The following is a 12,229-nucleotide window of genomic DNA, read 5'->3' as shown; positions in this document are numbered from 1 at the left end:
TAAAGGTAGAGGCAGTCATATAGGAATAACTTTTTAAAAATTTGTGAATAAATGAATGAATGAATAAGTAAAGTTACATGATCAATCTGAAAATTCAACTGTGGGCTGAGAGTAAGGTAATGAGTCAGTTTTGAGTTTCTGCAAAGTGACAGTGACATGTTTCAGAGGTGCTTTCTTTCACCTTGCATACCTGAGATATGCACTTTGGGCATCTTGAGGTTCTAAACCAAAGAATGAAAATAATTCAAAGTTCTCAGTTCCCTGGTAATGATCAGCAAGCAATTCCTGGAAGCTCCTCAGCTCACTTCTATCTTCTCTGATTAAATGTGTACCAAGTGGCCCTTTTCTACACACCTTCTTAGGTTGTATACAGCTATACAATTTATCTTCTTCTCTGAATTCTCTGTACAATCAACACTAATTTATTTTTACCTCTATCATCCCAGTCAGGAGAATCCTCCATTGCTCCCACTCTGTGACAGATGGGGGAACTGTATGCAAGTTGAAAGAAAGTACCTCTGAATCATGACACTGTCACTTTGCAGAAACTCAAAACTGACTCATTACCTTACTCTCAGCCCACAGTTGAATTTTCAGATTGATCATGTAACTTTACTTATTCATTCATTCACAAATTTTTAAGAAGTTATTCCTATATGACTGCCTCTGCCCTTAGTGCTAACAGATTTAAAAATACACCTTTATGGGCACCATCTATGAGTATGTTTGGCAATTAGCATGTAGACATGCATTTAAATATTGAATAACTTGTATATCTTGGACCCTATTATGAGTCATGGAGATACAAGACAAGCTGAGTCTCTGCTCCCAAAACAGAATGAACTTAAATTCTAGTGGAGGTAGACAGATAATAAGCAGAAAAAAAAAAAGGGAAATAAGGTAGAATGGCAACTAGAAATAGGCTTCATTCCCAGGAGTAAAGGAAGGCATCTTTGAAGAAGGAATATGTTATTCAAACCCTCAATATTATGGCATTTGTGAATTTGCCTTTCAGAATTTATGATATGAATACTTGAGCCTAAGCTATAAATTAGAGAAGATGCAGACTCACATATACACTGTGTTAGGCAGAATAATGAGCCCCCAAAGATGCCCACATCCTAATCTCAGAATCTGTGAGTATGTCACTTACATGGCAGAAAGCATATGGCAGGTGTGATTAAGTTAAGTACTTTGAGATGGGGAGATTCTCCTGGGTTATCCAGGTTGATCCAACATAATCACCAGGGTCCCACACAAGTGAGGCAGGAGGGCCAGAGTCAGAGCAGATGACATGATAGCAGAAGCAGAGGCTGAAGGGCCGTGAGCCAAGGAGTGGGAGCAGCCCCAGAAGCTGGAAAAGGCAAGACACAGACTCTACCTTAGAGCCTCCAAAAAGAACTCGTTCCCGTGGACAACTTGAGGTGAACCCCGTGAAAGCCATTTCAGACTTCTGATCTCCAGAACTGTAAGATGCTAAATCTAGGTTGTTTAAGACACTAAGTTTGTAATAAATTGTCACAGCAGTAATAGGAAACTAATTCAACAAGAAAGCATGCTGTGAGGCTAACCTCAAGGAGCTTACAGGACAGCTGATCTTTGACCTTTCACATATGTGAAGTTGTCCACTCCTGAACACCTCTCCATGCTCCCTTTACATTCTCTATAGCATTTATTACAACTCTTATATTACCACTAGGTCTTCAACCTTCATTCCCAGTTAATGTTTTTTTTTATTATTTCACAACTTAGCTAATGTAACAACCTCCTGATGGAGGTTTTCCCTATTTCTGATTCTTTCATCCTCCATGAACCAACTCGATTAATTTTCTTGCCAAGCCACTTGATCACAAAGTTAGACTCTCAGGGTTCGTGGGCTGAAGAGTCGATCTATCGTAACTATTATTCAGTGCATCAACAGAGCACTGGACCTACTTAGAAACATTCTGTTCTTCCACATTCCTGCCACACACGGCCTATGCTCTGTAGGCCACCACATTATAAGCCTTTTGTGATATTAATTCTACCTTTCTAGTTATGTCTCTCTCCATTTATCCTCCAAAACCAAACTAAATGCTCAAGCACACTCTATACATTTTCCTATTTCTTCACCTTTTTCATGTCACTTCTGTTCTTGAAATATGCTTCTCTCAATGTTACCTATCAGAATCTTATTGTCCCTCAAACCACAGGCCAAAAATCATGTCCCAAAGAGGATGCCCTGTCACATTAGCTAGAACTTGTCTCTCTCTCTCTCTCTCTCTCTCTCTCTCTCTCTCCGTTGGACTCTTATATTTATCCATTCATTCATCCAACATATATTTATCAAACCCTTCCATGTATCCATGTGCCATCTGCCTTGATGGTGATAGAGGGATAAATCAAAAGAGATAATGCTTCTTTCCATCATGCCTTCATGTGGCTTATAGATCCGTAAAGGAGGCAGATATTAGAACCACATAATTAGTCATTAAATTATAATGCTCAAAGCAAAACCACACAGTGCTATCAAAACATACAACTGGTCTCATTAACCTACTTGGGAAGGTCAGAGAAGGCTTCCTTGGCTGATCTGATTTCTCAGTGTTGACGAGGAGTGAGGTGGGGTGAGGACAAGGAATGGCTTTCACAGATAGTACAGCCTATGCAAAGGTCTGGTAGAGAAGATGAACATGGAGTGCTTGAGAGAAGGAAAGGAAGCCGGTGTGCCTGACACACAGTGAGTGAGGAACATCCTGTTATTAGAGAAATATGTAGAAACCAAAGGTTTTACGATGTCTTGGGCCATGTTATTGATTTTAGTGTTTGTCATAAGACCAACAATTAAAGTATTTTAAGTAGGAGGGTGAAATAATCAGATTTGCAGTTCACAAAGATCGCTGAGTCAAGGGTGGAAATTAATTGTAAATGATAATGACAAGAGACAATGCAATGGGTGCACTGAGGCAGTCTAGGCATGAGCTGATGGTAGCTTAGACTCACGTGTTGACTGTGATGGTAGAACTGAAGAGTGGTGAGCAGGGTTGAGACTCTCCACACTGTTTTCTATAGGGTTTGTACTAGTTTATATTTTACCAAGAGTGGATAAGTGTTCCCTTTTCACTGCATTTGCACCAGCATCTGTTGTTTTATGATTTTTAAAAAATGGTCATTCTGACAGGGCTAAGGTAGTATCTCATGCATTAATTTGAATTTTCCTGATGATTAGTGCTGTTGAGCAAAAAAAATCTGTTAATTTCTTTTGCCCACTTTTTAATGTTTTCTTATTGCTGATTTGTTTGAGTTCCTTTCAGAGTCTAGATATTAGTCTATATCAGATGTACAGTTTGCTAATATTTTTCTCATTCTGTAAGTTGTCTGTTTACTCTGTTGATTTACTCTGTTGATTATTTCCTTTGCTATGTAGAAAATTTTTAGTTTCATTAACTCTCATTTATTTATTTTTGTTGTTGATGTATTTGCTTTTGGAATTTTATTCATGAATTTTTTGCCAGAAGAATTTTTCCTACATTTTTTTCTAAAATTTTTATGGTTTTGGGTCTTACATTTAAGTCCTTAATTCACCTTGAGTTAATTTTTGTATATTAACATAGGGATCCAGTTTAATTCTTTTGCATGTGCCTATCCACTTCTCCCAGCGCCATTTATTGAATAGGGCTTCCTTTCCCTAGTACATGTTGGTGTCTGCTCTGTCAAAAACAGTTGGTTGTAGGTAGATGGTTTTATATCTTGGTTCTCTATTCTGTTTCTTTGATCTATATGCCTATTTTGTACAAGCGCAATGCTGTTTTAATTACTATAGCCTTATACTACAATTTAAAGTTGGGGAATGTGATGCCTGTGTAGATTTGTTCTTTTTGCTTAAAATTGCTTTGTCTTTTCAGGCTCCTCTTGGATCCCATATGAAGTTGAGGATTGTTTTTTCTAATTCTGTGAAAAATTATATTGGCATTTTGATGGGAACTGCAATGAATCTGTAAATCACTTTGGGTAGTATGGATCTTTTAACAATAGTGATTCTTTTAACCCATGAGGATGGGATGTTTTTCCATTTGAGTCATGTACAAATGACTTGGGTTTTTTTATCAGCAAACCTTTGCAGCTTTGTAAATGGTATTGAATTCTTGATTTTACTCTCAGCTTGACTGTTAACAGTATATAAAATGCTTCTGATTTGTGTATATTAATTTTGTAAACTGGTACTTTGCTGATTTTTTAAAAAATCGATTCTAGGAGTCCTGGGGGAAATATTTAGTGTTTTCTAGGTAGAAGATGATATCATTGGCAAACAAGGATAGTTTGACTTCCTATTTTCTGATTTGGATGCCCTTTATTTCTTTCTCTTGCCTTATTTCTCAAGTGAGGACTTCCAGTACTATGTTGAATAGAAGTGGTGACAGGGAGCATCTTTGTCTTATTCTGGTTCTTAGGAGAATACTCTCAACTTTTCCCCATTCAGTATGATGTTAGCTGTGGATGTGGCTTTTATATTAATGTGGCTTTTATATTAATGATATTCTTTTGAGATATTTTCCTTCTATGCCTGGTTTGTTGAGGGTTTTTATCATGAAGTGGTGCTGGATTTTTCTGCATCTATTCAGAAGATCATATTTTTAAAAATTCTATTTATGTGATGAATCCTCTATATTGAGTTGTGTATTTTGAATCATCCTTGCATCCCTGGGATGAAACCTACTTGATCATGGTGAATTAGCTTTTTGACACATTGTTCGATTTTGTTTGCCAGCATTCTTTTGAGGATTTTTGTATCTACGCTCATGAAGAATATTGATCTGTAGTTTTCTTTTTTGCAGTTGTATCCTTTTATAGCTTTGGTATCCAGATGATATTCACTTTGTAGGATGAGTTAGGAAGGATTCCCTCCTTGTTGATATTATGGAACAGTTTCAGTAGAATAGGTGCCATTTCATCTCTGTAGGTTTGGTAGAATTGGTTGTGAATCAGTCTGGTCCCAAGCTTTTTTTGTTGGAAGATTTTTTGTCACTGTTTTGTTCTCACTAGTCACTATTTGTCTGTTCAGGATTTTGATTTCCTCTTGATTCCTGCTTGAGAGGTTGTGTGTTTTTGAATATTAATCCATTTCTTCTGAATTTTCTAGTTGTGTGTATAGAGGTTTCCATAGTAGTCTCAGATGATATTTCCATGATATCAGTTGTAATGTTTCCTTTTTCATTTAATTGATATCATTTGAATTCTCTCTCTTTTATTCTTGATTAATCTAGCTATTATTCTATCAATTTTGTTTATCTTTCCAAAGAATTAACTTCATTTCATTGATCCTTTGTATTTTTTTGTTTCAATTTATTTTAGTTTTGTTCTAAATTTAGTTCTAATTTCTGTTCTAATTTTAGTTCTGTTCAATTTTAGTTCTGTTCTTTAGTTCTGTTATTTCTTTTCTTCTCTAGCTTTGGCCTTGTTTTGTTCTTTTTCTAATCCTCTGAGGTGTGACATTAGGCTGCTAATTTCTGATCTTTCTGTCTTTTTGATATAGGCTTTTAGTGCTGTGAAATTTCCTGTTAGCATGCTATATACTTTGACCTTCAAGCAAATGTTGATGGAAGATTAAGGTTGATGGGTAATTAACAATGTCCTTATTTAAGGATGAGAAGCTGCTGTAGGGAGTTAATAACCAGCCTATGATCACACAGTGGGTGTGCGACATGGTCAAGAACAGAAGCCATGTCTCCTAAAATCTGATTGATCCACTGTATCACAAATGCCTCATTTCTCCTTTGAATAGGTAGAGCCAAATGCCCACATTATAAAAAGGAGATTCTGGGTCACAGGCATGAAACCACATTATTCTCTTGGGAGGAGAAGGCAAACCAAAAAGTCTGAAAGTGAATGGGGCATAAGGCCAAACTGGGAGAATAGCTGAATGGGAATGGGGCCATGCAACATTGAACAATGCTGAGTGGACATGGGACAGGTACCAGCTGGAAAAGCAAAAGACAAAATGGATCGCTACTCCTGCCAAATTGGTATGTGATTAAAGCAGGGTAAGCCAGTAATTGTAAGATGAAACTTTCTTCCAGGAAAAGATGTCACATCTCTGTCCTACCACAAAAACCCCAAAGCGGCCAAACATTAATTAGATGATGACTTGTTATCTATCTGAATCTTGGGCAAGCCAGGTTTAAGGAAGAAGAGTCAATTCTCCCTAAATTGATTCAATATAAAACCTATCAAAATGCTGACAGAAATAAACAAGTGAATCCTGAAATTTATATGGAAATGCAAAGGATCCAAAAGAGGCAAAACATTTTTTTTTATTTCAGCATATTATGGGGGTACAAATTTAAGGTTTCAATAAATGCCCTTTCCCCCCTCCCCCCACAAGTCTGAGTTTCCAGCATGACCATCCCCCAGATGCTGCACATCTCACTCATTAAGTACATATACCCGCCCCCCTCCCACCTGCCCAATACCCTATTACTGTAATACCTAAGCACCTAAGTGGACACATAGGTTCTACAGCAAAACAATTTTTAAAAAGAAAATCCCTATATCAAAACTTTCTGTAAAGCTACAGTAATCAAAACAAGATGGTGCTGCATAAGAATAAACATATAGATCCATAGAAAAGAATTGAGAGTTCAGAAATAAACCCTTATATTTATGGTCAACTGGCATTTGGCAAAAGTTCCAAAACAATTCATTGAGGCAAATGAACAATCTCATTAACAAATAGTGTTGAGATATTTACATATCCACATACAAAAAGATGAATTTAGATCCTTATTTCACACCATACACAAAAATTACCCCAAAGGGGATAATAGACCTAGTATAGTAGATTAATCTACAACACCTTTTAGAAGAGAAAATCTTCATGACCTTGAGTTAAGCAAAATGTTATTGATATGATACGAGTCTCACTGGGCTAATGTCAAGGTGTCAGCAGAGCTTTCCTTCTAGAGACTCTAGGGGAGAATATATATATTTTTTTGCCTTTCTCAGCTTAGAAACCTCCTATGTTGCTTGCCTCATGGCCTTTCCTCCATCTTCAAGGCCATCAGCACAGCAGCTTCAGATCCCTCTCTGTGATATCTGCTTGTATAACAACATTGCTTTCTCCCCTTCACCCTTCTGCCTCTCTCTAACAACAGTCCTTGTGATTACATTGGGCCCATTTGAATCATCTGGGATAGTCACACTATCTCAAGATACTTATTTTAATCACATCTGTGAAGTCCCTTTAGTGACATAAGGTAACTATTTTCACAGATTCCAGGGATTAGGAAGTGGACCTCTTTGGGACAAGTGGAGAGATTGTTATTCAGTCTACTACAGTCACTAACAGTATCACCAAAAATAGAAACTCTGGAATCACTCAGAGCATCAGTTCTTTTAGATACAATGAAATTAAATGTATTATAGTAATATCATTTTGATATATTCAATTTAATCCTAATAAATTTACAAATCAGTGCCATTCATATACTCCAATAACAGTCAAGTTGAAAACTCAAATCAAATATGCAATACTTTTCACAATTGCATCAAAGAAAATTAAATATTGAGGAACATATTTAATGAAGAAGGTGAGAGATCTATATAGGGAGAACTACAAAACACTGAGAAAAGAAATTGTAAAAGATATAAACAAATGGAAAACCCTACCATTCTCATGGATTGGCAGAATCAATATTGTTAAAATGTCCATACTACCTAAAGTGATCTACAAAATTAATGAAATCCCTATCAAAATACCATCATCATTATTTACAGATCTAGAAAAAATAATTCTATGCTTCATATAGAACCAGACAAGACTTTTTATAGCCAAAGCAATCTTAAGCAAAAAAAACAAATTGGGAGGCATCAGTCTACCAGACTTCAAGCTTTACTACAGTGCTATAGTAATCAAAATAGCATAGTACTGGCACAAGAACAGAGATATAGACCTTTGGAACAGGACTGAGAACCCAGATATAAAACCATCCTCATATTGTCTTCTAATCTTTGACAAAGCAGACGAAATTATACACTGGGGAAAACAATCTCTATTCAATAAATGGTGCTGGGAAAACTGGATCACCACCTACAGAAGATTGAAACTGGATCCCTACCTCTCACCTCTCACAAAAATACACTCATATTGGATAACAGACTTAAACCTAAGGCATGAAACCTTAAGAATTCTAGAATAAAATGTTGGACAAACTTTTATAGACATCAGCCTAGGCATATGAAGAAGATCCCCCAAAGCAATCATAGTAGCAACTATAATAAGTAAATAGGACCTAATCAAATTAAAAAGTTTCTGGACAGCCAAAAAAAACTATTATTAGAGCAAATACATAACTACAGAATGGGAAAAGATATTTGCATGCTACGCATCCAATAAAGTACTGATAACAAGAATCTATATAGAACTTAAGAAAATTAATAAGAAAAAAATCAAACAACCCCATCAACAAGTGGGCATCCGAAGTGAGGTATTACAAGAATGGAAGAACAGGCTCCACATGCACTTGCCATCAAATTGGCTATGGTACTCACATGATAGTAATATTCTCCAGTGATTAGGGGGTTGGGAGTGGGTAAACTCACAACTAATGGACGCAGTGAGCATTGTAGGGGGGGAAAGGCACACTCCAAATCATGGTTTGGGTGTGGCAAACTCATAACATGTATCCAAAATGTTTGTACCCCCATAATATCCTGAAATAAATAAATAAATAGATAAATAAATAAATAAAGTGGGCAAAGGACATGAACCAAAACTTTTCAAAAGAATACAGAATAATGGCCAACAAATGTATATAAAAATGCTCTACATCTCTAATCATCAGGGAATGCAAATCAAAACCACAGTGAGATATCACCTAACTCCAGTGAGAATGTCCTTTATCAAAAAGTCCCAAAACAACAAATGCTGGCATAGATGTGGAGAAATAGGAGCACTTTTACACTGCTGGTGGGACTGCAAGTTAGTACAACCCCTATGGAAAATAATTTAGAGATATCTCAAAGAACTAAAAATAGAAATACCATTTGATCCAGCAATCCCATTACAAGGCGTCTACCCAAAGGAAAAAAAGACATCCTATAACAAAGACATCTGCACTCAAATGTTTATGGAAGCACAATTCACAATTACAAAGATTTGGAAAAAACTCAAGTGCCCATCAATACATGAGTGGATTAATAAAATGTGGTATATGTATACTATGGAATACTACTCAATTATGAAAAACAATGGTGAACTGGCACCTCCTGTATTATCCTGGATGGAGCTGGAACCCATCCTTCAAAGTGAAGTATCACAAGAATGGAAAACCAAGCACCACATGTACTTGCTGTCAAATTGGTACTAACTGATCAGCACTAAGTTGCTCATGTGGAAGTAATTTTCATCAGGTGCTGGTCAGGTGGGAGGGCGGTGGTGAGGGTGGGTAAACTCACAACTAATAGACTGTATGAGGAAAGGGCTTGCTTGATGCTCTGGTTTCAGAGAGATAAAGGTATATGTAACCAAAATGTTTGCATCCTCATGATATTCTGAAAATGAAAAAATAAATATATAAAAAAGAAGAAAAGAAATGAAAGAAGTGTGTGTGTATGTGAGAGTGTATGTGTGAAGGAGACTGTCAGATTTGAGAGCTGATTCTGCACTTTTACTTTGATACTAAGAGACTAAAAATACCACTAAATGCAAATTATAGATGCAGGGATCATGATATGAACAGACCATCACATTTCCAGTCCTCTGTGTTTTTAAAAAGGGGTATACTTTTGGATAATTGTAGGACACCAGCTGGTAGAATATTTGGAATGATGTTATTTATTTATTTATTTTGGTTTTCTTAAACATCTGGTCTCTTCTAGTAGATTTTATGTCAGGGAATTTTAATTTTCTCTTGAGTTCTTGAAATAATTACTTCTGTCATACTTTCAGAGCTTCAGCTTGATTCCCTTGCTAAAATTTAAGATTATTTTAAATCCTAGTGATAGATTTTGTGACTCTCTCTGATTTAATAGTATAAGAATGTATTGATTACATTTCACTAGGGTTAACAAATTCACAGTGTCTTATTGAACAGAATAGGATCTATCAAGGAAAAATGATGTCTGATGGTTGGGAGGTTTGATATTTTTAATTTCTGCCTCTTGGCATTTCACTTTATATTTAGGGGTCATTGTTATTTCCCATCTATTCATTTTTATTTATATCCTGCTTTGTTATAAAAAAAAGGCTTTAAGAAATTTGTTTAATTTGGGGTTTTTATTTGAAAATATGCGTCTGGGGAAACTTAATTTGATATAAAAATCTCAATGACACTTTTAAAGTTTCTCCTTGAAATCCTCCAATTCAGAAGTGAGAAAAGCTTCCAGGACTGTAGAGCCACATTTTAGACTCGAGTGTCTACAAACCACCTCAAATGGTAGATTGAAGTTGGCACACCAACAATAGCTAATCTGTTGAGTGTTCTCCTGGACACTCGCCTAGGACAGTGTGAACTCCGTCCACTCCTCCTGAAATCTGTGTATTTCCAGCTGGGTTCCAGCACACTCAGTGCCAACTGAGGGTCTCTGGCTAGCGTGGGTGCTTCAGCCTATTCAGATGGGTGCTGGGAGGTTGACACCCACTCCATGGCAGGGGGATCCCACATAGCTCCAGCGTAAAGTTCATCTCAAGGAGAAGTACTTTGCAGGAATTGTCTTGGTTAGTCGCATGACATCCTTATGCAATAGGCATCCCAGTTATCCCCATTTTACAAATGAGGACTCTTGAGATAGACCTGAAAGTAATTTCTCCATTCTTTAGACTCCCTTGGCATGTTTTTCTGTCTTTACTTTAAGATATATTGCTTAAAAGCATGGATTTCAGGGCTTGTCTACTGGATTTGAATCCTAGACTGAGCACTTAATAGCTGAGTAGCCTTGAGCAAGTAATTAAATTTTCCTTTTCCTCAGTTTCCTCATCTGTAAACTAAAGATCTATAACAGTGACTTTCTCAAAGGATTATCACAAGATTGCCTGAGATGGAATATGTAGATTACTTAGAACAATACCTGGTATATAGTAAATATTAACTAAATCTTAGTTTTCCTTTTTATTTGACTTTCACCTTATTCTTTGTATGGTAGTATTTTGTATGTGATTTTTATTTACAGTTAGAAAGAAAGCTCCCCAAAGAAAGGGATTCTGCCATATTCCTCCTGAATCTCTTGGAGTACCTAGAGCAGAGAAGTCTCTCAATGTTTATTTAGTTTGTGATTTACTTTTTTATTCAAATTATGGAAAATAGTTTCTCTCTACATTAAATTTATTATCATTGGAAGAGGTCCAAACTCATCTTTACACAGCAGGGAAACAAAATTAAATAATGTGGTACCTGCTAGACTGACTAGGAACACTGTGCTGTGTATTGATGGCTGATCTGGTCAGATTCTATGGGAAAAAGGGATTTTTATCTGATGATGTTCTTTTATTGGCTCCTGCCATTGCTGGTGTCACTTCTCTTGCATAATGAACTCTCACTAATTATACCCAAAGAACATTTTTTTTTTCTTAGCTGTTTTCCATTAATTTATGTTGAACTCCTTTTTCAAAAGCTGTCCTAAGCAAAAGAAAATAAGATTTTGGGAAAACTGCAAAGTAATTAAAGCCATATTGAAAGAGCTTGGTGCTAGAGGCAGAACACTTGGAAAATATTCAGATTTACAGATTGCCACATCTGAATAGTATATATCCAAAGAAACTATGCAAATTCACTAATTAGTTCATCAAGTTACTGGCAGTTGTTTTCTAAGGTCAACAGAAAATTAAAAAGTGTTTTGAGCATTTGAATTAAATGAAATTTAGTACTAATCTATACCCAAGGGAAAAAAGTTAGCCCAGGTGATTGGTTCAGTATATGAGGGCTTTTGGAACATTTTGTTTGCCCTGTAAACTGGAATGAGATAAAAATGAAGTAATTGATTTGATGGTGCTTTGAAAAGTTATTGCAGCCTTCGTATGTAAAGCATAATTATCATTACTAGAAGAAATCAGCCCAGAAATCATAACAGTGATAAAACTGACATTAGGGACATGTTATTTAGTCATCAGGATTAACTGGACAATTTATAAATTCTTTTTATCTGTGATTGTATATTTTGCCCATAATAATAGCAGTAGTTATAATTTGTTGAATATTTACTATTAATATGTATGGGTCCTTTACATTTTGTATATCATTTCATATCCATAGCATAT

Source organism: Microcebus murinus, chromosome 13 (assembly GCF_040939455.1).
Source record: "Microcebus murinus isolate Inina chromosome 13, M.murinus_Inina_mat1.0, whole genome shotgun sequence".
NCBI lineage: Eukaryota > Metazoa > Chordata > Mammalia > Primates > Cheirogaleidae > Microcebus > Microcebus murinus.
This window is presented reverse-complemented; position numbering follows the sequence as displayed.